The 27962-nt window shown below is 34.8% G+C and overlaps 1 protein-coding gene across 2 annotated transcripts in view; it reads right to left on the bottom strand.

The window, feature by feature from the left end:
* Nucleotides 1–27962, bottom strand: part of NRIP1 (nuclear receptor interacting protein 1) — an 87831-nt gene that overhangs the window by 48135 nt on the left and 11734 nt on the right. For both annotated transcript variants that reach the window (XM_090275893.1, XM_090275900.1), the window contains exon 2: nt 21242–21322. The gene's annotated coding sequence lies outside the window, so the exon portion shown is untranslated. The remainder of the gene's footprint in view (nt 1–21241; nt 21323–27962) is intronic.

The raw sequence follows: 27962 nt of genomic DNA, 5'->3' as shown, positions 1-27962 counted from the left end.
CTGTTTTAATATGAAAAGAACTTTCCTTTTCTGAGATAAATGCTTATAACTAACACCATACTTAATGGTGAAAGACTGAATATTTCCCCGCTAATACTGGAAAAAAGGCAAAGATGTCTACTGCAGCTGTGCTGCTGTTCAACAGTGTACCAGAGAGTGTACTCACTGCAATCAGGCGAGAAATATAAAGACATATGTATTGAAAAAGAAGTTGTGGGAGAAGATTTTTGCAAACAACACATATGACAGGGGTTTAATATCCAAAATATATAAAGAACTCATATAACTAAATAGCAAACAAACAAACCACTAAAAAAAAAAAAAAATGAGCAGAGGACCTGAACAAATGGCAACAGATATATGGAAAGATGCTAAACATCACAAGATATTAGGGAAATGCAAATCAAAACCACAATGAGATACCACCTCACAGAAGTTAGAATGGCCATCATCAACAACACAAATAGTAAGCGTTGGAGAGACTGTGGAGAAAAAGAAACCCTCACTCATCACTGCTGGTGGGAATATAAACTGGTACAGCCGCTATAGAAAACAGTATGGAGGTTCCTCCAGAAATTATGAACAGAGAGTTACCATATGGCCCTCCCCCTTCTGGGCATATATTCAAAAAACTTGAAAACATTTATTCACAAAGATATATGCACCCCTATGATCACTGCAGCATTATTGACAGTGGCCAAGACATGCCAACAACTGGCGTTCTTCAATAAATGACTGGATAAAAAAATATGTGGTACATATATATGATAGAATAATACTGAGTCATGAGAAAAGATAAAATACTGCCATTTGTGACAACATGGGTTGGACCCTGAGAATGTGCTAAGTGAAATAAGTCAAACAGAGAAAGTAAAGAACCCTGTGATTTCACTCATATGTGGGATATAAAACTGAAAGCAACAAATGAACAAACAAGAAAAACAAACAAAAACTCAGACACAGACCACACTATGTTGGTTCCCAGAGCAGGGGGGTTGGAGCTAAGTAAAGGGTAAAGGGGTCAAATATATGGTGATGGAAAACGATCTGACTTTGGGTGGTGGGCACACAATGCAATATACAGGTCATGCATCACAGAAATGTACACTTGAAACTTATACTCTTAGTAACCAAATGTCACCTCAATAAATGTAATTAAAAAAGAAAAAGAAGTTATAACTGTATATGCAGGCAATATTATCTTGAATGTAGGTAATTCTAAGGAATCTATTTAAAAGCTACAGAAATTAATAAGAAAGTTTAGAAGAGTTGGAAGATACAAAATCCATATACAAAAATTAAGTGTATTTCTATACACTAAAAATAGTGCAAAAATAAAAATTAAAAAATTCTACTCATAATAGTACCAAAAGGAGTAAGAGACTGAAGAGTAAATTTAACAAAACTGGAAAACCCATACTGAAATCTACAAAACACTGTTAAAAGAAATTAAAGAAGATCTAAATAAAGAAGATCTAAATGAAGATACATTCTATATGCATGGACTGGAAGATTCAATATTATAAAGATAGCAATTCTTGCCAAAGTGATCTATCAAAATCTCATTGTGGGTTGTTTGTTTGTTTTTTTAGAAATTGATCTTAAGATACATATAAAAGCATAAAGCCTTAGAATACCCAAAACATTTTTGAAAAAGAAGATTAAAGTTACAGGACTTAAACTACCTAATTCCAAAAGTTACTATAAAGCTATAAAAACCAACACAGTATGATATGGCATATAGACAATGAAGCAGCACAGAGAACCCAGAATAAACTCTCACATTCATGGTTATTTGATTTTTGACAATGTATCATGACAATTCAATGGGTTAAAGAATAATAGTGTTTTCAATAAATGGTGCTGGAATGATTATATATTTATATGCAAAAGTAAATCAATTAATAGGTAAACAGATAAATAACTGTAAACCTTTCACAATATACAAAAATAGTAACTAAAAATGGCTAATTAGTTTGAATCGTAAGAACTAAAACTACAAAGCTTCTAGAAGAAGGCATAGGGAAGAAAATCTTGTGACCTTAGGTTAGAAAAACATTTCTTAAATATGAACAACAAAATGCAATTTATTATTTTAAAAAATGATACTTCATCAACTTTTTCAAAAGACATTATTTAGATGAAAGACAAGTCCCAGAATGAGAGGCAATATTTGCAAATCACATACATGATAAAGAAAAGGTACCCAGCATACTAAAACTTTAGAATTGAGGAATAAAAAGAAAAAACAATTATTAAAAATGGGCTAAAGATTTAAAACATTTCACCAAAGATACCTAATGTTTAGTAAACACATAAAAAGATGTAATTACCCATTACAGAAATGCAAATAAAACCACAATGAGATTCCACTACACTCCACTAAAATAAATAAAAATTTTTAAATAGACTAAATAATTCAAAGGTTGGGGAAGACAGGGTGAAACTGAAACCCTCATATATTTTCCACTTTGGAAAACAGTATGGCAGTTTCTTAAAATGTTAAACATACATTTATACACACTTAACGGTATGACTTAGCAATATCACTCCTGGGTATCTAACCAAGAGAAACAAAAACAAATGGTCAAAGAAGCATCAATCATAATAGTCAAAAACTATAAACAACCCAAATATCCATCAGTGGGTGAAGGGATGAGCATAAAGTGGCTAACAACAACAACAAATGTTGAACTAAAAACGCTTGCAACAAGAAGGAACCACAGTGACAGAAGCTAGTGACAGAAGCTAGACACAAATACTGTTAGATTCCATTTATACATAAAACGTCTAGAAAAGCCAAACTTACAGGGAAGGAAAGCAGATCTTCTCCTAGGACAGGAGAAGGGAGCAGAAATTGACTGCAAAGAGCACAAAAGAATTCCTTAGAGTGATTAAAGTGTTCTGACACTGGACATCTGAATAAACGGACTCAAAATCATTATACTAAATATTTAAAGTTTGCGAATTGAGTAACATGTAAATTATACTTCAATAAGACTGTAAAAAATAAAAGATATGCTCAAAAGAGAATCATAAATTGTTTTAAAATTTTTGAATATGATGTAAAATAAGTTATTTCTCTCATTATTTAAAATGATCATAATTTAAGATAAATATAAAACAATTATTCTTTGGAGAATGCAAAAATAGACTTAAGATGGCTATTCACCTCTCTCACACTGCTGACGGAAATGTAAAATGGTACAATCACTAAGGAAAACAACTTGGCAGTTCCTTAAAAAGTTAAACATAGAGTTATACTGTTTGACCCCAAAATTCTTACTCCTAGGTATAAAGAGAAGGGAAATGAAAACTTAATATCTGCACAAAAAATCTGTAGATACATGCTCATAAAAGCCAAAATTGCAAACAATCTAAGTCTCCATCAACTGACAAATGGATAAACAAAATGTGATAGATCCAAAACAATGCAGTATTCTTATAACCGTAAAAAGGAATGAAGTACTGAAACATGCTGCAACTCATATGAATCTTAAAAATTATGTTAAGTGAAGGAAACCAATCACATACACACACAAAAAAAACACAGTTGAATGATTTCATTTATGTGAAATATCTAGAACAGACTAGTTCAGAAACAGAAAGTAGATTTGGAGGTGAGTGCTAATGAGTATGAGCTTCCGTGTCAGGTCATAAAAAATGTTCAAAATTAGGTGGTGATGGATGCCCACCTGCAGGACTATAAAGAATACTTTAAATGGGTGAAATTTATTGTATGTGAATTATACCCCAATAAAGCTGTAAAAAAAAGATGACTTTTTTACCTGGTACTTATTAAAACATCAAAATAATTTTAGGGTAAAGGCTGGACTTCTAATCTTATTTATTTGCTTTTAAGCATATCTCACATTTATATGAATAGGTGTATATTTATTCAATTATTGTGGCTAAATATAAATCACTTAAAAATCAACTTCTCTTTTCTTTAGTGTGGTTGACTGTTTTTCCTCCATACATGAAGATTTGTTTTAAAATCTTTTATTGAATGGCTCATTCTTCCTTCACTAATCTAAAATACTATCTTTGTCTAGACTCTATTCTGTTGATCCAGATATCTTTTTCTATACCAGTAACAGTATCACTATGTAATTCCAATTTCTTTTCTTCAGTACTTTTTTATTGTATTTTTTCCATTACCCTTGTGCCCTTAAAAATAAACTATTTTTACACACCAGTAACGAACAAAAAAATAACACTAAAAATATCCAACAATAAAATATACAAAAAGAGTAAAAGTAACTTGCAAATACTGCATATTCTATATGAAAAAAATACACTGAAAGACATTAAATACAACATAAATAAATGGGATGACATACCATGTCCATAACAGAAAGACTGAATATCATAAAATGAAAATTTTCCTCAAATTAAACCAGTACATTTAATGCAAAACCAATCAAAATCCACAAGGTTTATAAGTTGATTCTAAAAGTTATAATGGAGCAAAAAGTCTCTAAAAGACAAGTCATGCAGCCTGAAAACAGAGTAACATTAGGGACCGAGGCCTATCAACACTGAGACTTGTTATGAAGCGGCACCAATGAAGTTAGTGCTCCTGAAAGGGAGACAGACTGACTGCTGGAGAGAAAAAGATCTTCACACACATGAAAAGTGGTATCTGACAAAAGCTGACTGCAGATCATTGATGGAACGAGGAATCATCCATTAGTGTTGAAATAATTGGTTACTCATTTGAAGACAAAAAATCTAATTTCTATTGTATAACATAAAATAAGTTTCAGAGGGATGAAAGTTTTAAGCAGCAAGGCAAGCCTTGAATGTTTTCTAAATAAAATATAAGAGAATACTGTTGTAAATTCAAGAGTAGGAAGTTTTCTTAAGACGTGGGAAGGCCTAACTATAAAGCATATGATAAATAAATTCAATTACATTATAATTAAAAACTTCTATTCATCAACAAATACAACAAAGAAAAATGAAAAGATCAATTACAACATCACAAAGCACGCTGTCAGAAAAGATTTAGGTATCGAAAATGTGTGTTGTGTACCCTATAATATTTATATTAAAAATGGGTCAAATGGATAGAGGTTATTCCTAATAAAGGGTGTTAGGGACCGAGCAGAGTGAGGTGGGGTCTGTGGTGGAGTGGAGGGAACAGTGTGGTGCCAGAGTCAGAGTCCAAACTCTGGAAGGGTGGTTTGGGTTGAGTAGGACTTTGCATAGCAGTGGGTCAACATACTCATGTTCTGAACAAACAGTATTTCTCCTCTAAATAAAAATGTTACCCCTCATTGGTCATACAGGCCATCAGTCATATATTCACCCTGATTGGCCAAAAGTGTAATGAGGAGAGCCTAATGTATTTTAAAAAGCAAATTTTCTTTGCCCAATAAATAACTTCTTACACTTACTTAATAGTACTTTTATCTGACAAAACAGTGACAATTCAATTTTCTCAATAACTCTGCATTATCAAGCAATATCTACTCCATGCAAGATAATACTTTGAAAATCCTAAAATGTTAGAAATGTTAATGATGTTCTAAATCAAATTATCTATCTAAATATTTGACTACCTATAATATAAAAGATACTTTATGAAGTGTTCTCAGCATTTTATGTAATGTACACACTGAAAATCTTAGCTATGTATTGTCTCCTTATTAAACACAAACAAGTTCAATAATCTGATTAAAAGGTACCTTGGACTAATTTCTCTTCAAAAGGAAGGCCACTCATCCTGATTATGTATTTATATACACAATGTCTGTCCAGAAAAAATACAGCCATGGATAATATAATGAGAATCGTTTGTGCAACAAGGAGAGTGGAGTGGAATGCACTTGCGTTCACTGCACTATTCAGTGGGGGTGGTAGACACTGTTGAGTGAGCATGTGTACTGTGTGGCCATCGCATTCCAAATGACTGAGCAAGTAGAGCAATGAGTCGGCATCAGATTTTATGTTAAGCTTCACTGTTCTTCCGTGGAAACTACTCAGAAGACTTAGAAGGCTTTCAGGGACTATGGGGTGAATATAGCACAAATAAAAGTGTGGCACAAACACTTCAAAGATGGGCACTAATACCATTCAAGAAGGTGGAGCTCACCTCCTAATACCATCTCCTTGGGGGTTGGAATATCCACATAAGAATTTTGAGGGGACGCAAACATTCAGACCATAGCAGATCCAATGTAGAAGCTTAATTTTACAAAATATAAAGTGTTTTATCTTAAAGTTAAGTCAACTACATAAGTATTATACAAATGAAGGAAGTATTTAATCCCAAAATTCCAACATTAACCATTACATTAAAAAAATCCAGAACTATGTTTCCCTCAAGTACTCAAGGCCATGTCCAAGAGCATCTATGGACTAACAAGAATAAATACACTTACTGTGCACATGGGCCATGTACTGCAGGAAGTGCTTTCTATGGTTTAATTCCTTTAATTCTCTAAAAATAAAAATAAAAATAAAACACTACAAAGGTATCCCCATTTTACAGATGAGAATACTGAGCCTTAGAAGGTGAGATGATTAGCCCAAAGACAACAACCCACTAAGTAAAGTGGCAGAGTCGGTATCCACACGTGTTCAAAACAAGCGTCTCAATCCTTGTCAAATTCAATTGCTTTACTTGTAAACACTGCTTTGGCTCTAATGTGGTTTCCTAAAGATATTAAAGAAGCTTCAAACATATTTCTATACTTTAATGACTTTCAACATAGAATGTAAATTATGTATTAAACAACTATTTGGAGGCTTAATTCCCAGCTATTATGAGCAACTCATTAATTGAATAGCAAGTAAATGCCAGTTATTGACAATAGTGCTAAGTCATGTATTATCTCACTTAATCATTACCTATAAAATAAATATTATACAACTTTACAGATGAAGAAACTGAGGCTCAGAGCTCTAGAGTGATCTGCCCAAAATTGTACAACAGATAGAGGGGTAATCCAAGACTCAAAGTCAGAGCAGTGTGCTTCCTTAATGTATTCCACAAACTGCTACCTAATAAAACCTCCATATGTCAGACCAATTGACTTGAGCAATCTCGTCTCCTGATCACTTCATGAAAGACTAACAGACTGTTTTCAAATCACTGGTCAAATTTCCTGCACGTAAAGCTATGCTGAGGAAACAAATATAATTATTAGTCATTGACGCCTCCACTAGCCTCTTAAAATAATAATATATCTCTAAGGTAGTCTAGTGTATGGCAATTTCTATGAACAAACTCACCAACTACATTGCTTTTGTTACTAATGGTATAAGCACCCAAAATTTCCCTTCCTAGAATAAAGCTTATTAAACCGTTTTTTTGCAGGAGAATCTTAGAATTTTTTAAGTATCAAAAGAGCTGAACAAATGTGGATACTTTAAAATAAATCTTGACCCAGTAAGAACTGGCACTAGGCCTTTTATTTTCTTGCAGTCAGCAAAACTACAAACTTATAAAAATTCAAATAGTTAAGGGCATGCATTTTGAAGTACTTGCACATGTGGTAAGTCACTTCACAAACTTCATACTGAGAACATTTTTAACCTGGATATGTAGGCAAAATACACTTTAAAAGCCTATAACTGCTATACAATGAAAGAAAAAGCAAGTCCATGTAGGGTTTTACCAATTGTTTTCTCTGAAAACTTGTCTCGAGGGGGGAAAAAGAAGCATTACTACAGGCTCCTATATATCTTGCTTTATAGTTCAAACACATTTAGAAGCTGATGTTTCTAATAGTGTATTAATCTCGATCTTTGGAAAAATCAAATGAAAGCCAGTTGTTTAATCACCAACAAAATAAGCAAGAGCAGAGTCGGAGGAAGTAAAGAAAATTGGGTCAGTAGGTGGCAGATGTTAACTGATTCAAATTTGCAAGAAGTTCAAAAGCACGAACCAGCTTTGTGAAAATTCTTAAAGTAGAAAAAAGAAAAGTGCAAAACGTGTGAAAGGGTGTGCTATTGAGTAAAACAGTGGTCATGCAAAAACCTATTTTATTTCTTTTTAAAAATATAGAATAACAATTTGTCAATAACACGTTACTTTTCTAAATCATTAATTAGTGACAACAAACTTTTTTTCATTTACTTTCATAACTTTCCTGTGATGTTGGTTGCATCCTCATTTTTACAGATCAGAAAACTGAGGCTCAGGTTAAATAATCTGCTAATAGTCGGTGCAGTGAGCTACCGCTCGAATATAAACCTTATGATTCTAAGACCAGCCTTTTATATACCACTGCATTAAACTATGGCCATGACGGTGGTTACTCTTAGTATCTGCACAAGAGGTAAAAAAACATATATCCTTTGGGCTAGCTTTTTATTATATAAAACACAGAAACAAAACAACTACTTCTGCCTTCCCTATCCCTAATAAATGTTTTCTTTTAAAATACAAGCTTACAAAAGAATGACTAGTGAGCATATGATAAACCTATCAAAAACAAGTCTAAATGCTAGACCTTGAAATTTTATACAGTTCACATACATATACTCATTCCAAAGAATTTTGGTGTAAAAAAAAGTAGGCACGATAATCCATTTTACGTTAAAGTAACCAAGTTGAAGAGTGGTTACACTACTGTAAAAGACTAAAAAGCTAAGAAAATAGCATTCTATGGTCACCAGATTCAGTTTAAACTGTATTTGATTTTCCAACAAATACTGTAATGATGTTTTTTATGCTTAACAGAAATTCATGAGAGCACTTAAATAATACAAAATATTACTCATTTCTTATTTCCTGAAATTACTGTGAAAATAGCAAATTAGTATGAACTCAGTAGTAATACAAACTCCATGCACGTATTTTTCATACACTTACCAAAATAATTTTTAATAACATTTACTGTCAGGTTAGATCCATTTCTGTTAGAAAAACATTTAAACTTTCTTTCAGAATTTTAGTCTGTAATATAAAATAAAACCAAAGGATAGATTTTTTAAAATTACCCTTACAAAAAAAAAAAAGCTAAATCTTTCCTAAGCTTTAACAACCTAGGTAATAAAATAAGGCTCTGTACGCTGACTGCCTCACTATATCTGGGTGGCCTATGTAAAGTTAACTTTCCACACCTATTTATTTGCCAAGAGTATTATCCAAATTGCACACCGTATTTTGTTATAAGGAAGACTTAGAAACCACAATCATCGACTCCTCCTTACAAATTCTGTCTCTGTTACCACTTTATGTCACCAAAATCTGAATATTTAAATACAAAAACCAGAAAGGCTACATTCAGGACCTACTTTACATGTGATGGCATTATGGGTTAAGATGCTGGATTTACGAAACTCATTTCCTCCCTGAACCTCAACTGATCTCTTTCCTTGAACTAATTTACAGTTACCACCCTGATACATATGATACTCAGATCTTTTTCTGAAGCAAAAAAACTTATCCCACTCCTAGATACTGGTTTTAAGCACTGGAAATATACCCCAATCAAATAAAAATATTTTCCTCATCCCAAATCCAGTCCAGTTTAGAACTTCTACTAGCCAGGTACACTATTTAGTTTTAAATACGCCCAGAAAAATAGAATTGGTAGGGATGTGGTGACCTTTAAGAATTATAGATCAATTTGAAAAATTAACAAACTTCTAAATTCATTCATCTTTTAAATTATTGCATAGGCAATTTGTTACTTTCACCAAAGGCACATGCACTATATGTCTTGTTTCAGATGAATAAAGAAACCTATATCTTACATATTAAATCCATCTTGCCATTATTCAGGTAAGAAATACTAAAATAGCGGCGGCAGCCGTCCGTCTCGAGAGACGATGGTGTAGCTTCTTAAGAGTCTATCTGCACCGCCGAGAATGGCTGTGCAGTCCGACTCGGGAGTGACATCGTATCTGTCTCCTCCCGTGTTGAATCGACATTTGGCGATGAAGCTACAGAGCCTGGGCAGGGTGATATGGAGGGTCTGCTGTTGCCCATGCAGCAGACCCCCCCTCTCTTCGCAGCTGAAGGGTCCAAGGGAAAGACGGAGTCAATACAGCTTGGCTTCAGGTGCGCCGCAGGAGTTGCCGGTGTTGACTACAACGTCAAACCGCCTTAGGGACTCCGGCTCCGGATTTTCTGTCGGGGTTTACTCCCTTAGCCTTTCCCCTGAAGAGGTATGCCGCAAGGCAGCGGAGGTTTTTTTGGAGTCAGAGTTTTCCTTCTCTGAAATACTAAAATAACATTCTACATATTTCACATTAAGTTAAGCCAAAGAAACTTAAATATTCAACAAAGTACAGTTTGGGTACTATAACAGATACTTGTATCACACTTTGGAACCTGCAAATTTCTAATACACAGACTATCATTTCATTGTCACACACACCACATGCAAAAACTGTTGCATAATAAGTTCAAATAACTTGGGTAGTATACATAATACAGGATTAATTTTTATCCTTTATTGTTTCTAAACCTCCAGGATATACTCTGGAGTTGTTTCAACATTTTACCAATCACTCTGTATACGTGAACCATCAAGCCAGGGGCTTTGTAAATCACAAGTTTATAAAAGATGCGGTTTCTTATTTTTGTAAGTTTACAATTTTGCTGAAAACATGAATAAAATAAATGCAGTGGGAATTGTACCATCAACTACTAAGGGGAAGTGGAAGAGGGCATATGTTCTTTTCTTTAGGGTGATTATACAAATCACAGGACAAGAAGCGTATTGATAAAAGAAAACTAGTGGTGGTCACAAGACACCTCAGGTCACAAGACATCTGAGATAAAGATGGCACAAACAGTATGGCAGTGTAAAAATGTGCAATTAACACATTTAAGGATGAGGCAAAAGGGATATGATGGTGGGATAATCAGGACAGAGAGAAACAGGACTTGGCCTTTATCTTGTGGACAAAGGTCTTTGTTCACAGTAATACTTCCTTCAGAAAGTTTATTGTGCTACACTATGTAGAATATGTTGTATAATAAAAACTAAAAGGCAAAAGACCGGTTAGAAAGCTATTATGGTAACTGTATAACAACCATGAGATAGTAAAGCCTGAATTTGGAAGATGGCAGTGAATTTGGAGGATGGCAGTGTAAAGAGAAAGAAATAAGCCAAAACTCTCAATTATTCCTGTTCTAATGAAAATGTATATGGCACTCTATCATGTGTTGAATATATAAAGGCATAATATAAAAACAAAAACTTGCAAATAAATTTACAAGAAACACTTTGATTAAATAATCTCATAGTTATATTCTACAATAAAGACAACATCTCCTTTCAATATATTCTAAGTTTGCAAATACCATTTCTTAATATAAATCTTCTATTACATTTTTGTACTATTTTAAAAATATTTATTGGAGGTAGTCTAAAAACTTTCAAAACTAAGACTAGAAAATATCTGCATAATAAAAACTATCAAGGTCTACCTGATCCATACGAAAATATAATATATGCTTCCATATTTTATAGGAACAAATGAAATAACTTATAAAGTAGTTCTCAAACTGTTAGCCAACATTATTTTATGACCCACATGGAAAAACACAAATACGTATACCCAAAAGATAAATTATCTGACCAGGATAATAAACCCTATTTTTGGAAAACCTCGTATCTACATATTATTTTTCATAGGGATATATGTACCAGTATGATGAATAAACTATTCTCAACTAATTCAAATTATCAAAATGCATTATTATACATACAACTGAAGATTTTTATTTTCTCTTGCTTAAACCCTGTCTCAGAAAAATCAACAAAGGTTAAAAAAAAGTTTATCTTCTCCATGCATTCAATAAATATTTAGTCAATAAATACTTAGAAGCTCCTTTTAAATGCCTAACATTTTTAAGGTATATTAAGGTATAATTGATGTACAAAAAGCTGCACATATTTACATACAACCTGATGAATTTGGAGATAAGTATCCACTTGTGAAACCATCACCACAGTTAATGCCATGAACACATCCATCATTTTCCAAAGTTTCCTCCCATACGCTTTATTTATTTTTTGTGTGTGGTAAGAACACAACATAAGATCTAAGTCTGAGCAGATTTTTAAAGTTTAAATTAAAAGTATTGTTAGCTACACGTATTATGTCGCACAGGAGATCTGTATTTATCCTGCATAATTAAAAGTTTGTACCTTTTGACCCATACCTCCCTGTTTCCGCTTTCCCCTCATTCTGGTAACCACCATTTTACTCTCTGCTTCTATGCAAGTTCCTCATATAAGTTGATCGTATTTGTTCCTCTGCGTCTGGCTTATTTCGCTTAGGATAATGTCCCCTAGATTCACACATGTTGTTAAAATGACAGCATTTCCTTCTTTTTGAGATGCATAATATTACACTGCACGTAAATACCACATTTTCTTATTCCAGGCAAATGTTCATGAATATGTGGATTACTTCCATGTCTTAGTTCTATTTTTAATTTTCTGTGGAACCCGCATACTGTTTTCTGTAGTAGCTGCACCAACTGATGCCCAGCATTATTCCAGATTCTTTCAGATATATCAGTTATGAACACAAGAGAAAAAGATCCCTGCTCTTAGGGAGCTTTCATTTTAGGAGAGGAAAACAAGCAATAAGCAACTCATTTTTTAAAAAAATCGGAGTAAGGTGACAAATGCTGTGGAAAAGAAAAGAGGAGAGTGAAAAGAAAACAGGCTTCTGCTTTGAGCAGAGTGGTCACCAGGCCAGGCCTCATTGAGAAGACTTATCTGCTAATACAAGGACTTGAGATTTACTGCAACTGAGATGAAGGCTTTTAAGCAGAGAGATGACTTTCTTTAAATAGTCAATAAGATACACTATTAGAACCGGGTGTCAAAATGTATAGTTGACTTCATTTAAAGGGAAGAGGCAGTACTGAAAAAATATGTTGGTGCGTAGGTCTATAAAACAACTACCTCAGATCTGGGACTCAAGATAACAGCTAATGAGCAATTATGGCAGGTGCTGACCAAGGGGGCTTTACTCCTCAGGACCACTCCTTATATGACCATTTTCACAGGTCAGTAAGTAGTACCTCATCCACATTCCAAATTCTGAGCATTGAAGCACTTAAAGCAAACCAATTTGGTAGCAAAATCTGACCTGGGTTCATATAAGACATCTTACAGTTCTTGATTTATCCTACTTGACAAATATGTACATAAAGAAACATTAACTCGAAAAATCTAGGTAACCTTTAAATATCCTGATTAATGAAAAGTTCTAAGTACATTTATATATTCAACCTTTTTTTGTTTAACTGACCCATTTTATTCAGAAGATAGTAGTTATGACATATGGTTTCCTACATTCAGATTAAATCAGGCATGCTTTAAATAAAAAAAAAAAAAAAAACCCACAAACCAAAAATGTAAAATTCTATCCAGCATATAATCTAGAGTAAGAAGATGTGAATCTGTCGTTACAGATTTTAACTGTACAGTTTAAAGATATGTATTTTTCATACAACATGCCCCTTAAACACTGGCTAATTGCTTTACCCAGTGTTCAACCAAAGGAATGTTATCTATTCCAACAATGAAGGAAAAACAGGTTGACTGAGATCTACTAAAAGATATTATGTCAGCATACAATATGGCATCTTCCTACTGGATTTTTCAAGATAATTTCAACTAGACATAAACTTGACTGAAAAAATAGTCTTTAAACAACTCAAGATGTAACTCTATAGCTGTGCTGTCCAGGACGGAAGCCACTACATCCCATCGAATGAAGAGTATTAAAAAGTGACTAGTTTGCATTGAGATGTGCGGTAAGTAAAAATACACAAAAAATTTCAAAATCTTAGTCTTGAAAATGAATGTAAAATATCAGTGTCATGTTAATTATGCAATGAAATGAAAATATTTAGTAGATATTGGGTTAAATAAAATATTTTTTACCAGCTTCTTTTTCCTTTTTCAAAAATTATATTTTATTATTGATATTACAGTTGTCCTGATTGTTCTCCCTTTGCTCCCCCTTGACCCAGTAGTCATTTTAGTGTTCATAGTTTTGATCTTCTTTTTCTTAAGTCCCTTTAACATTTCATATATAATGGTTTGGTGATGATGAACTCCTTTAGTTTTTTCTTGTCTAAAGCTCTTTATCTGCCCTTCCATTCTAATGATGTCTTTGCTGGATAGAGCCACCTTGGCTGTAGGTCCCCATTTTTCATGACTTTGAATATTTCTTGCCAACTCCTTCTAGCCTGCAGTTTCTTTTGAGAAATCAGCTGACAGTCTTATGGAAACTCCCCTGTAGGTAACTAACTTCTTTTCTCTCGCAGCTTTTAAGATTTTATCTTTATCTTTAACTTCTAACATTTTAATTATGATGTGTCTTGGAGTCGGCCTCTTTGCATCCATCTTGTTTGGGTCTCTCTGTGCTTTCTGGACTAGCATGTCTATTTTCTTCACCAAATTAGGGAAGTCTTTTTTCATTATTTTTTCAAATAAATTTCCAATTTCTTGATCTTTCTCTTCTGGCACCCCTATGATGTGAATGTTGGGACCTCTTGAAGTTGTCCTGATGGCTGCTTATACCATTGTCTTTCTTTTGGATTCTTTTTTCTTCTTTTTGTTCTGATTGCTTGTTTTTTGCTTCTTTCTGTTCCATATCATTGATTTGATTTTAGGCTTCATTCACTCTACTCTTGTTTCTCTGTAAATTGTTCTTTATTTCCATTAGTGTATCCTTTGTTTCTTACTGGATCTTTTTTAAGCTGTTGAGGTCCTCACTAAGCTCCTTGAGCAACCTTATAACCAGTGCTTTGAACTCTGCATCTCATAGACTGCTTTTTTTAGTATATTTTATTAATTATATACTATTACAGTTGTCCTAATTATTTTCCCCTTTGCCCCCCTCTGCCAGGTAACTCCCTTTCCTCCAGCAATCTCCCCCTCCTTTAGTTCATGTCCATGGGCCATGCATATAAGTTCTTTGGCTTCTCCATTTACTTTACTGTTTTTAATGTCTCCCTGTCTATTTTGTACCTACCAGTTATACTTCTTGATCCCTGCACCTTTTCCCCCAATTCTCCTTCTTCCCCCTCCCCACTGATAACCCTCCATGTGATCTCCATATCTATCCTTCTGTTCCTGTTCTAGTTGTTTGCTTAGTTTGTTTTTGTCCTTTTAGATTCATATGTTGATATTTTCAGTTTGTTGTCATTTTGTTGATAGTTTTGACCTTCTTTTTCTTAAAATGTGTCCCTTTAACATTTCATTTAACAGGGCTTGCTGATGACCTCCTTTAGCTTTACCTTGTCTGGAAAGCACTTTACCTGCTCTTCCATTCTAAATGATAGCTTTGTTGGATAGAGTAATCTTGGTTGTAGGTCCTTGCTTTTCATTGCTTTTAATACTTCTTGCCTGCAAAATTTCTTCTGAGAACTCAGCTGACAGTCTTTTGGGAACTCCTTTGTAGGTAACTCTGCTTTTCTCTTGCTGCTTTTCAGGTTCTCTCTTTATCTTGAACCTTTGGCTTTGAATTATGTGTGTCTTGGTGTGATCCTCTTTGGGTCTAGCTTGTTTGGGACTCTGTGCTTCCTGGACTTGTATGTCTATTTCCTTCACCAAATTAGGGAAGTTTTCTTTCATTATTTTTTCAACTAAGTTTTCAATTTCTTGCTCTTCCTCTTCTCCTTCTGGCATCCCTATTATTTGGATGTTGATAGGTTTAAAGTTGTGCCAGAGGTTCCTCAGCCTCTCATTGTTTTTTTCAATTCTTGTTTCTTCATTCTGTACTGGTTGATTATTTCTTCCTTATGTTCCAAATCGTTGATTTGAGCTCCAGCTTCCTTCCCCTTACCATTGGTTTCATGTGGATTTTTCTTCGTTTCACTTAGTATAATCTTCACTTCTTTCCTTGTGTGTTTGCCATACTCAGTTATTTCTCTGAGCATCATTATTATCAATGTTTTGAACTCTGCATCTGTGAGGCTGGCTATCTCCCCCTCACTTAGTTCTCCCTCTGGAGCCTTGATCTGATCCCTCTTTTGGCCATACTTCTCTGTCGCCTCAACTTGAGAGCCTCTTGTATTTGCCTCTGTGTATTAGGTAGAGCTATAGCACCTGTTACATTATAAGGGGCAAAGCCTTAGGTATTCACCAGAGCTGGGTGCCCTGTTTCACCATCTTATGGTGCTGTATGTCAGGGAGGGATCAGAGAGGGAACAATGACGCTTGTTTGGCACTGGCCCCTTTTCCAGTCATTTCACCTGCTTCCTGCCTGTGACTGGTACCCCTCTAGCTATTGTCCTGGTGATGATTCCCAGAGTAGGTGCGTATGTTCTAGGACTGTGGGAGCCCACTAAACGGACTCTCCCAAGAGACTGGCAGTTTCTTCCACTGCACCAACCCTCACTAGTTTTCAAAGACATAAGCAATGAGGCTTTATTTTCCCGGAGCTGGAACCATTAGCTGTGCGGTCTGGCCTGGGACTGGGATAGCTCCCAGGTGTCCCTCCCCGCTTTTATAATGTGTGATTGCTCTTTCCACCGGCCAGCAGCTGCCACTGCCTTGCCACCGCACCACATCCTCTCTGCCCCGGCCTCCCGTCTTCTCGCCTCCTACCTGTCTGGATGAGTATTACTTCTTTATATCTTTGTTGGACTTCCATCCAGTTTGATTTTCTGGTACTTCTGGTTGTTTTTTGTGTTGAGATAGATACAATCCTTCTTACGGTTGTGGAAAAAGCTGAAGCGTGTCTACTTATACCTCCATCTTGGCCAGAAGTCCACAGATTGCTTATCTCCATTTCGTTTAGCTCTTTTTTTCTGGAGTTTTGATCTGTTCTTTCACTTGGGCCATGTTTCGTTGCCTCCTCCCTTTGGCAGCCTCCCTGTGTTTTTTTCTGTTTTAGGTAGAATTGCTATGTACCCCAGGCTTGGTAGAGTGGTCTAATGTAGTAGCTGTTTTGTAGGGTAAAGCGGCATAGCCTCCCTATAACGCAAGCTGGGAACTCAAGGTGTGCCCACTCTGTGGGCTGTGTACACCTTCCTCTTGTAGTTGAGCCTTGATTGCTGTTTGCAGATCAATGAGAGCTATTTACCCAGGCCAGTCAGCTGCAAAGACTGGCTGTGACCGCTGACCACCAACCTCTGCTCTCCATGGAGGATCAGCTGTACAAGGGCAGGGTGGTGGTGCTCCAACATGGTCTGTAGCTGTCCACTGAGTGCGTTGGCTCTGGGGTTCCCAGGGTGGTGCAGGCCAAGGTCAGCCCCCACCTGTGTTTTACCTGGGGCCACCCTGCCTGAGCTATATACCAGTATGAGATGGCTGCTACTGATGCAGAGCTTGTAGATTTTCCCAAGCAAAGACAAGCTGTGAAACTAGGCTGGCTGCTGCTAGTGCCTGGCCTGAGGCTCACTGAGGCCAGCTATTGCTTGTTTGATAGGATTTAGGAAATTGTGACACTTCAGCCAAGACCAGCCATTCATCTGGAAAAGCAGCTTGGGTGGGTGGAGTCTCTGGGGATCTCTAAGGTGGGTCAGTGTGAGCCAGGTTGATGTAGTCTCTGATATGGCACCACTTTGCCAGCTCCATCTCAATGAATGTGGTTTCTTTAATCCCGAAGTTGTCAGAATTCCATTCAACTTTATTTCTACCAGTTCTGAGTGATGACGGCTGTTCTATGTTTTAGTTGTAGTTTTGATGCGGTTGTGCAAAGAAGCGAGCTCTGTGTGCCTATGCCGCTAACTTGACCAGAAATCTCCCTTTTCCCTTTTTTAATGTGCCTACTAGAAAATTTGAAATTACATATGTAGCTCACATTATGCTTCTATTAAACAGCACTGCTCTATAGTAAAGACTGAGAAAAATATTAATGCAAAATTTCTCAAGTACTTATGTTCTAGAAGGAATAATGTCACTTTAAATTGCCAAACAGATTAACACAAACACAGATAAATGTAGCAAAAAACATTCAACAGAAATGCTGAAGTAAGTTTTTTTGTAACTCTAGAGTATCTATTAATTTAAATATTCAAAGAGGCATCCAAAATTTTAACAATAAAATAGCTTTATTATACAAAACATCTAATTTGATTCAAAACATATTTTCAATATTTCCACAGTTAAAAGTATGTATAGGAGGGTTCTATGTCTTATTTTCCTTCATAAGGGTTAGGATCAATCTAAATTGTGTAAATCTAATACACCATAATGAAATCAGAAAACAGGCAACATATTTTTAATGAACAGGAAAAATTTATAACTCTTAAAAAACAACTTAAGAGTTTACATAAAGTTGGAACAAAATAAGTCCATCTCACAATAAAATCTATCATTAGAAAAAGATACAGTGCTTGACATTTCCTAAATATCCTGAAATGTATTCCAAGTCTTTATTATACTAAAGTTAGATATATACATACTCCACTTTTCAGAAGTCCCATTCCTGTGCATATATTTATCAGAAATAAATGCTTATTTCTACTAAAGATACAAAGAAGTTCAGAGAAGCCTTGTTTGTAGCTCCAAATTGGAAAGATACTCACTGTCCATTCACCAAAGGGATAAATGGTGATAAAATCATGCAATGGAATACAGATGACTGCATGGGCAGGACACAAATGATAAAAAGTCTGTTATAATGTTGATTAAAAATTCAGATTCCAAAGAGTCCATACTGTATGATTCCAATTATATAGTTTCAAAAACAGGCGAAACTAATCTATGCTAAAAATACCACAGACTATTCTGTTGGTGGAGGCAGTATGGACTAGGAAAGACAGCCGTTTGGGGTAGAGCATTAATTATGAATGGTATGCCTATGTAAAAAACCACTGAACTAGCAAATAAGAGTGTCTATTTGACCATAAGAGATTATACTTCAATAAAATGTTTTTTAAAGATAAGTAATTCTTTTAAAAAAGGGCCAAATATGAGTTATTTTCAAAAGAATGACTTAAACCCAAAGTTATGTGAGAATTTGTCTTTCTCATTCTGCATCTAAACTCAATTTCTTTGCAATATCTTAATAGTAAAGAGTTCAATGTTATTTGAATTTCGTCTCAATTTTGAAATTACATATTTTTCAGAAATGAATAATTCACAATGATTTTAAAAGTATAATAATCCTCATTCTAACTAATAAGTAAAAACAAATTGAATGGTTATGTCTTCAAATATTTAACTGTAATAGTTAATTCTTATTTTAAATTTAAAAAGATAAGTTTAGCTCTGGTTGGTGTGGCTTAGTGGATTAAGTACCAGCCTGTGAATGAAAGGGTTGCCAGTTTGATTCCTGGTCAGAGCACATGCCTGTGAGGGTTATGGGCCAGGTCCCCAGTTGAGGGCACGCAGGAGGCAACCATACATTGATGTTTCTCTCTCTCTCTCTCTCTCTCTCTCTCTCTCTCTCTCTCTCTCTCTCTCTCTCTCTCTTTCATCCTCCCTTCCCCTCTCTCTAAAAATAAATAAATAAAATATTTTTTTAAAGAGAGATAACTTTTAATTCCACATATTCCAGAGTTTCTGATCATATCATTTATTTCACTGATAAACTATATAGAAAGTAAAAAATAAATTTAATATTTGGGGGTTCGTTTACAAGTTCTTTTATAATCCTAGTGTGTTTATTTAAATTTCTTATTTGCTTTTACCCTTCCTCTCAAAACTGACAGGAAGGAGAAAATGCTGCTTTCCCACTAGTAAATAATCTTGAACATAAGAGTTTCTACTTTAAAAGTTCAATATAATATGCTATGGAAACATTAAAAACTAAATTCAAAAGAACTTATGCACTCCTATGTTCATTGCAGCACTGTTTACAATAGCTAAGTGCTGGAAACAACCTAAGTGCCCATCTGTAGATGAGTGGATCAAAAAACTGTGGTACATTTACAGAATGGAATACTATGCAGCAGAAAGAAAGAAGGAACTCCTGCCATTTGCAACAACATGGATGGAACTAGAGAGAATTATGCTTAGTGAAATAAGCCAGGCAAAGAAAGAAAAATACCATATGATATCACCTAATACAGGAAACTAAAGAACAACACAAACAAAGGAACTAAATAGAACAAAGAGCAGAATAGCAGTCAATAGGGGGGAGGGGAGAGGGAGAGAAGGGGGATAAGTAAGGGAAGGGATTAGTCAAAGAACCTGCATAAAAGACTCATGGACATGGACAACGGGGAGGGATATGATTGCGGGAGAGGGGGTGGGTTGGGTGGGGGAGAGAAATTAGGGGAAAAGGGGACAACTGTAATTAAAAAACCAAAATTAAAAAAAAAAAAAACTAAATTCATCCAATTCTAGAAATTCATACTCCTTAAGTGATTAAGAAAATATGTAAAACTGATTTGTGTTATTTCAGGTGAATATAACTCATGAATATCCAGTTAATAAAGTAAGTATGTCCTCAAAGAAGTTGACCTACTTACTACTTTATTTTATTAAATACATTTATGTGTCCTTCCTTTATCTGTTTATGTTCCAAGCAAGACAGCTAGCAAGATTTTTTAAAGGAAAAGGCAACACTTAGGGGAGGTATAAAGGTGGACACTAAGAAGGGAACCTTGGATATGGCCCAAGGGGACCATGTTTACCACTGACTTCAGTCATGTTAGCAGGTGTATTAACATGTATCTTGAGTTTGCAAAGACAAAACACAAAGCAGCTAAGTTTCTCAACTGATAATTATACTATCTATCTCCTTCCTTCCTAGTAATTCATCAGATGTCCTAAGACTCGGGACCAACAAGCAGATGAATTGTTATGTTACATCCATGTAACCACATGTAGCAATCCAGACAGAAAATTTACTAGACAGACATTCAAACGCCTAGTCAAGTGACCTGCCTGTATATGTCCATGGGTCCTGATGAAAGGCTGATAGAAACAAAGATGGCAGCTGATCCCTAAAGTAGAAGGTAGAGTTGTCATAGCCAGGAGGACTTAAGAATGGCGAGATTTATTTAATGTCTATTTCATACTATCTCAGATAAACAGAGATGTTTTATATCTCATTTTTTAATCAAAACATTCTTTAAGATAGTTCTACACTAAGAAGATAAAATGTAATTATTTCAGATGTTTAAAATAGGCAAAACTGGTTTCATCTAAACCAGATTTCTTTCACTCAGGCTATGTTCAGCATTCACCAATACTGAAATGTATCCCTCTCCTCTGCTACAAACATCAAACATCTTATTTATTGGTATCTAAAAGTTGAAAAATAAAAAACAAAGTATGACATAATATTCTTTCTTACAATATATATATTTTTTTAAATAAAGCAATGAGACAAAATACAATACCTTCTACATGTGTTTCTCCCAAATGTTAAAATAATGGGTCCTGAAACGGAGTTCTGAAGTAGCTCACAATCCAAACACTCCCTGAAAATTAAGAGAAATAAGTGTTACTTCAAGTATATCATATCTAAAATTCAATAGCATGTTTTACAACAAAGTCTTAACTCAGAAAACAACAAAAAAGATGTAAGATAAAAAATATTCTTAATTATATGTTTTCCTCGGGCACAGCTGTTGATCACATCTGATAAAAATCTGCATTATGATATTATTTACCAAAATGCACTACCTGTCTGTCGTCTGTCTTTCTATTACATAAACACTATCACCTATTCTCAAGAATTCTGGGAGAAAAAGTATTAAAATTATTTAGTAGTCAATAGAGTTGAAAACACTTCATTTTTTCCCTAAACCATAAGGAACAAAAATAGTTTAACTCAGAATTAGAACAATCTCAGATCTAAAATGACATCAACTTGTTGGGAAAGTTTATACTTTCAGGAACAAAAGAGCAGGTGAAAATGTTTGGGGCAAAAGACATAGCCTACATTTTAATAACTGTGGTGGCCGAGGAAACTTCATCTTGAGCTACAGGCCAATGGACAGTGAAGCTAGCTGGTGATAAGGAAGGCATGGGGCAAACTCCATTATAGCAACATTCCATCTGTATCAGCCACTGTACGTACATCTGCTTTACATTTCTAGAATTCTCATTTTCTATCCCATAGCCTATAATCTGTTCTCATGGATGACAGCTTAGCCCAAAAACAAATCCATAAACCTGAACTTTAACCTCCCAAAATAAAGTAGCTATTTTTCATTATCACTTCATTTTAACAATGGCCTTCAGTGTCCTTAAAACCATACACAGGTACCAAATGTCTCTGAGTGATGCTTCCTCAAAATCCTAGCAAACCAGGCTCTTCAACAACTGTACTCTAGGTCACTGTCTCTGTATCTTGCTTATTATTCTCCCTGTGACTATAAACTCCTCATTCATCTTTAAATCCCTCAATACCTAGCACAATGAAGGAATAGAGCAGATGCTCAGTAAATGTTTGTTTAATAAATCAGTGAATGTTAAAGAGACTTTATCAATTAATATACCATGCTGAAATAAAGGTAATACCATATAAGGAAAGAAAGTTATATGGTTCAACTATAATACAATGAAGAGAATACCTGCCTTTCTTTTAATTACTTTTTTCTCTTCCTCCTTCTCATTCTCTTGCTCTCTTTCCCCTCACCCCAGCTCCTCAACAGCAAGACTCTTCTAGTATTTATGTCAATGCTCTGCCAACCCCTACAATTAGCATAGCAGGTCTCTTTTCAGGTGAACTGGGACTCCAGTCCTGCTATCCGAGGTTCTACACCAACTGGCATGGTAACTGGACATTGAAACAAATTCCCTAAGCACATATAAACAGCTCCTAAGCTACCCTCTTTTAGCAGCAGAAAACATCACCTATATGTATAAATCAAGATACCTAGAATCAAAACTAAGGGCAGAATATTCCTCAAATTTTAGAAGACATAAGGCATTGTCTTAAAATAGAATCCTAACTATTAGAAAAAACAAACACCCTGAAGAGACCTCCTACTGATTAAAAAATAAAAAAGAATTATAATTTCCTAGTAAGTCGCTCCTCTTTCAGCAGCTAAATAAAAACATTACCAAATCATTTTCTGTAATAAAATTTAACCTTATTCTGACCTTCCCCATAAAACAAGCTAACCTCTCTATCCAATAAGATTCCATCTGAACTATGAAAGATGATAAGCAATACCTTAATTGCATTCATTTGCATGACTTTGAAACTATTCTGGGCTGAAGTCACTGACTCAAGGTCACAGAATACAAAAAAGTAAAATGTATGCAATTTACTAAGGAGGAATGATCTACTTAAGACAGTGTGGTAGCACCTTCTCCCTCCGACATTAGGATACCAAATGCTTAATGCAATCAACAGGTACAGACATCTCTTTCTGAAATGTATTACATATATACATATATATATATTAATTTTATAAATATATAGAAAATATACTAATAACATATATTTGAATAAGTTTATCATATATCACAGCTTCCTTATTAAAACTGATCTGCCTGAATAAAGGCAAATGACAATTCCATGCCCTAACAACATTTAAAATCAACACATGAAATAGGGCTATTATTTTTTCCAGTGTCTCATAAAAATTGCTAACAACTAAAATTCAGGTTACAAAGCTGTAAAAAATTTTAGGACAAGAACTGCTAACACAGCATCCTAAGTACAGACAATCTCTGACTTCCAATGGTTCAACTTATTTTTTCGACTTCACAATGGGGCAAAAGTGATATGCATTCAGTAGAAACTATACATCCAATTTTGAATTTTGATATTTACTTGGACTAGCAATATGCTGTATGGTCCTCTCTCTTGGGACACTAGACGGTGGCAGTGGGCTACAGCTCCCAGTCAGCCAGCAATTACAAGGGTAAACTATTGTTACTCTACAGTGTTCTGTGTTGCCAGCATGTTTTGGATATTGTATTTTGTGTTTCAACATCCCACCAGGTCTACAAAATGTCCATTTGTGTCTTCTGCTTCTGGTGGGAAGAAGAGGATGGTGATTACTTTTGATATAAAACTCAAGATAACTGCCTATCTACAGGTTAATATAAGTGTACTGAGCACTTTTAAGGCAGGCTAGGCTAAACTATCATGATTTATGACATTTTCAACTTATGATAGATTTATCCAGATGTAACCCCATCATAAGTTGAGGAGCATCTTTATATTAACAGTTTCTGCTTTTGTTGTTTTTTAACCTAAACAAGCATATATCCAACTAATTTGCTGAGAGGAGTAGAACAATTAACATGTCTCAAAGCCAGTAATGCCACTTAGTAAAAGTAAGGAAACACAATAGATTGACAGAAATTAATTACCACAAATTACAAGGGACAATATGTATTCTTCAAAAACCTCAGAATATATCAAAACACAAAAACAAGTTAACTCTACAAAATATTTCCCTTCAGTTAAGTAAAATTCTAACACAAACTAGGTGTTATTGGAACTTCAGTTTACTGGAGAAAAGTAAGCTATAAAGAATAAAATCTAGGGTACATTAAAAATGTTTGTCATATTAGGACAACTGTAGATCATCAAATATTTTTAGGTTTATTATAACATCACCGGGAAATTCATTTAAGAATTATGCATCCATTAAATTAGATAAATATCCCATATTTAATTTACTACCCAGATACTTTCATACTACTCAAAACAATCTTTTGCAATTTAAAAATGATTTAATGAGCCATGACTGGTGTGGCTCAGTTGGTCGGGCATCATTCTGCAAAGCAAAAGGTTGCTGGTTCAATTCCTGGTCAGGGCACATGCCTGGATTGCAGGTTCAATGTCAGGTCTAGGCGCACAGGAAAAAGGCAATGAATGGGTGTTTTTTGCTCACATCGATGTTTCTCTCCCTCTCTTAACCCCTCCCTTCCCCTCTCCTTAAAAATAAATAAATTTTAAAATGATTTAATGAAAGAGAAGCAATGATATTATAAAATTTATGTTTCTGTACCTTCTCTTCCTTCATAGAAGGGCAAGACATTTTTTCATGTAAATCTGTAATAGATCCAAATCATTTCAACTGATGCTACTTCACAAAGAACAGAGAGGTGAATACATATTTAAGTACCATATTCCTAAATAAACTCCAATAACATTATGTCACTTGGTCTTTTCTAGATAAAAAATAAAATATCTCAATTTCTCTCTATAAGTCAATTTCCTTTGGAATAGCTTATTAGTAAAATAAATGCATCCATCTATTTTTACAAGTATTAGATACTATTATGAACCACATGTACCTTTCAGTGACCATATCTTTAGATATTTTAGTTTTCTTTATCTAAGAAGCAAGTCAGGGTCTAATATAATATACATATTGACCTTTGAACAACATGGGTTTGAACTATGCAGGTCCACTTATACACAGATTTTTTCCATAAATACCTGTACCATTTTTAACCCCCAGTTGGGAATCTGTGGATGTGGAGAGCCAACTGTGTGCCATTCTACAATATACAAGGGACTTTAACATCTGTGGGTTTTGATATCCACAGGGTCCTGGAGCCAATCCCGAGGATAAGGAGGGACAACTTAAGTTTTTCAGCAGTCAAACGTTATACGGGGATTTTCAACAGTGTGGGCAGGGAGGAGGGCAAAGGGGCTGACACCGTAACCCCTGGCTTTAAGGGTCGACTGTAATCTGTAAAACTGCAACAGGCAATTCATGGTAAACATTCTTTATGAAGGGTAAAAACACTGGAGCCAATCAAAATCTCTTAACATTGTTTTCAGTGTTCTTGGTTATATTTTTGTTTGAACTGAAATCTCAGGTTGACAGTAATTTGATGGTAAAGATAACTTTTTGTTATTTCTCAAATAATTCCCTCTGTCCACCCAAATGACTGAAATATTTATTTTTCTAAGGCTCATTGATTATAATCATAATGTCTAAAGTTCTATTTCATCTACATAAAATTAGGATTTCCTTTTCTTGGATGTGTTAAAGCCAATTTTTAAAACTGCAATCTAGCCTTTGTTTATCCTTAAATGGGCTACAACCTTGAACTAAAAATAAACTGTATTAATGGCATCACTCTTACAGCTCTCAAAGTTAAATAAAGAGATAGCTCTTAGTCTAGGTTTAGACACACTTAATTTTAACACAATCTATCAATCTCAGGTGAGCATAGTAAATCCTACCCACAAAGCTAAGTGTGTGTGTTTCTGTGTGTGTACGTCTCTTTCCATTTTTTCTCTTCTCTTCACTTTCCTCTTCCCTGGGTCAATGAACAAAATATATATGATGGTATGAAAGTGAACTATCCAACGGTCTAAAAATGAGGCACCTAAATACCTACCAATTAAGTATGCAAAATTAAATCCTGGACTGACGCAATTGCTTAGGTAACACTCAGAAAAGAACAATGTGACTCCAACTATAAGACACAAGCCACAAACACTCCATAAAATCAAGTGTATCTAGAGTAGGCCATACTGTATTGCCACTTGAAACAGAATATGTTAATTAACAATTCCATTTAGAAAACATTTTCCTTCCTCTCTCACCTGTTCCCCCACCCATCTTGTATTCAACTCCATAAATAGCAATTATCCCCCATTATAAAACAGTTGGCAGTTAAAACAATGAGCCAAGAAATAAAGTACAATATTCCATAACTGACATTTACTGCACTGGCCTTGGACTTCTAATCTTTACCAGACACGCACACAAATCAATCCATCAGCTCATAAAGGTGTACTTTTTTAACCTCTAAAACAGATGGGATTGGCCAGAAGTGTCTGGCATGTCAAACTGCTAATCACTGCTGCCCTTTGCACAAAATAACCCACTTAAGTTGAGGCATGGTTGCACTGTAACCGACATTAGTCTGTGGGAAACCCATTTAACTGTCACACACTCCTGCCATTCTTGCTCTCCCTTAATTAAGCCTAAAGCCTTATGCTTTGACCTTTTGTTCTAGCCTATTAACCCTATCTAGTACAAGTTCAATTATGCTAAACTAAAAAGTTTGCTGTAAAAAATTAAATGCCAAGCTCAAAAAATCATAAGGGACATCTTCTCAGCCCGTAGTTCTATGCACCCTGGTACTCAATGTATGTGACAGTCAAACCTCACTTTTGGAGTGATACTGATCTTAGAGTCTAGAGTGGGGAAGAGCCAAATTATCATTCTAATCCAAGCCCCCTATTTTATATACTGAAGCTGGAAAATACTAAATGACTCACCCATTTCATGGCCTCAGATGAGCCTCACTGAAATCTAATTGCCACCTCTAATCTTTTATTCTTCATGGTATCTCTGATTAATAAACTACTAATATTTTCACCACAAATTATTACATTTCACCACCTTCTAGAGTACACTGCACAAACAGACCTAAAGCAAAATAAATGGGCAATAGAAATAATTTTTTCCTTTTTTCCCCACACCAAAGCTTTCTAGCCCCTCATTCCTTTTTCTTTTTCAACGTAGCAATGGTCGTTGAGAACTGCTAAATTCTGCAACATTCACAAGGCAATGTGCATTAATATAATATTTTTCTTTCCTGATGCTTCATCTAAGTATTCAATAGGACAAATGACCTAAAAGATTCAGAAAGCAATTACAACTTGCTACTTATCCCCAAAGGACAAATTCAGATGGATATCTTTAAAAATATCTTTTAATACCTATATGTATATGAGTTATTGTTCACATTTACCAGAATTATAAAAAATAAAAAGAAAACTTTAAAATTCATTGTAAAGTAAAATAAAATATAGTCTAAACTATAACAAGTTATGATCACAGGGGTGTTTTTGTTTTAGCATATAGTAATATGTACTATTATTTTTCCTTCCATTTACTTCATACAACTAGAAAAAATTTCACTACTCTCACTCTGACATATAAAAACAATTTAAAGGTTAATAACAAAATAAAGCTTGGACTTCTACTTATAATTCATGTAAGGAAATGCATATCAATTTTAGATTTTCAGAAGATTTAAAGTCAGATTTTAATTTCATCTTTTTTGGTAACTGCCAAAAGGCTCATTTTTGCCTATTTTCAATATTAACAAATATGGTCACTTTTGCCTTTAGCAACTTGGAACCTTACAGGTTAATGCCACTACTAAATAGAACAGATA

Source organism: Furipterus horrens, unplaced genomic scaffold, assembly GCF_987537825.1.
Source record: "Furipterus horrens unplaced genomic scaffold, mFurHor1.1.pri manual_scaffold_1, whole genome shotgun sequence".
Classification (NCBI taxonomy): Eukaryota; Metazoa; Chordata; class Mammalia; order Chiroptera; family Furipteridae; genus Furipterus; species Furipterus horrens.
This window is presented reverse-complemented; position numbering and strand designations above follow the sequence as displayed.